The following is a 1,414-nucleotide window of genomic DNA, read 5'->3' as shown; positions in this document are numbered from 1 at the left end:
CGTGTGAAATGAAGGGTGCAGATTTTGAATGGCCAAACCCCCTGTTATAATTTCATATGCTCGCAAACACAGATTTCTGATCACGCAATCCTAGTATGTATGCAGTGATGCAGCCAAACCAACAAATATCAGTTAGTTTCTTCTTGTCTCTTCCTGGAGGCCCAGAGCATCATGTGATCTTTATTGAGAGGGTGGTCTTTGCTGACTAAGACATGACCAGAAAATCTACCTGGATTCAATTTGACATCCAGTGATCACCATGCATTTATATTGTATGTAAGGGAGCAGATTTAGTATATTAATTTAGTACACTCATTTTGTGTTCCACAGGGTGGAGATTTTTGATAAAACATGAGGCTGAGTAGATCAGTTAAAAGCAAATACTGTGACTCGATAGACGGGCCAAATTTAGACACAAGAATGAGTCATTTCAGCTACAGCATTTAGACACACTTTTCACCTGGAGTAATCATTCCACTTATTAAAGATACAAATAATATTCTTTGGAAGAAACCACTTGGCTTGAAAATCATGAATTTCCTCTGTGCGACAGACTTTTAGCAAGGAAACAGAACGGAAAAGGGGAGAAAGAGAGGAAGCAGAGAAAGCAAAAGATATTAGATGTCTACGTTTACTCCGTATCAGGTTATCTGTCTACTAAAAGCAGTCAAACAGGAAAAACAGGGAGCGTTTCACTCACAGCACTTCAAGTACAAAACAAAAGTTCAGTCTAGGATAGCAGGCAACCCCTTGAGAAGTTTTAAGCAACCGCTTCCAGTTTCCCCTGGAGATGAAGAAAAGAGTGTTTCTGAGAAAAGAGGGGCGTGAGTGAGACCGTCCATAGACTTTTAACTCGAGTTTTTCAGAGTTGTCCTATGTTGCTACATTGTGTACTGTATTACTGAATTATTTAGCTTTTCGGATCATAGCAGCCCACAAATGTAGTGACGCCAGATGGCTTTTTTCACCACTTACAGCCTTTGACATTTTGGGTTTACATCAGACAATCCCCCTCTGTCTTGAAATACAGCACTCTTTCTCTCCCTCTCTTTGACTTGTTTGTATAAATCTGCTCTTATGTATCTTCTCTCTGTTTACTGTAATCAGATTCAATACAATTCCACCCAAGCAAAGCCCCTTCTAAATAGACCCCTTGCTTACACTCACTCCATAACAGTTTTTTGTCTTCACTTCCCTTCTCTCTTCTGCCCCTCTCTCACACTAGCACATGCAAAACAAAAGCCACAGGATACAGGATACAAGCACAAGGAACAAGGAGATGTCATAACTACACTGTTATATGGGCAAAAGCAACATGTACAGTAATTCAGATATTTTATTATATAATTATACATTTTTAACAAATATGCCAAATTTGTAGCCATTTTACCCATAAAATGTCTGTTTATGATCA

This window comes from Sinocyclocheilus grahami, unplaced genomic scaffold, assembly GCF_001515645.1.
Source record: "Sinocyclocheilus grahami isolate Dianchi unplaced genomic scaffold, SAMN03320097.WGS_v1.1 scaffold85.1, whole genome shotgun sequence".
Classification (NCBI taxonomy): domain Eukaryota; kingdom Metazoa; phylum Chordata; class Actinopteri; order Cypriniformes; family Cyprinidae; genus Sinocyclocheilus; species Sinocyclocheilus grahami.
The sequence above is the reverse complement of the archived record's forward strand: the minus strand, read 5'-3'. Positions refer to the sequence as shown.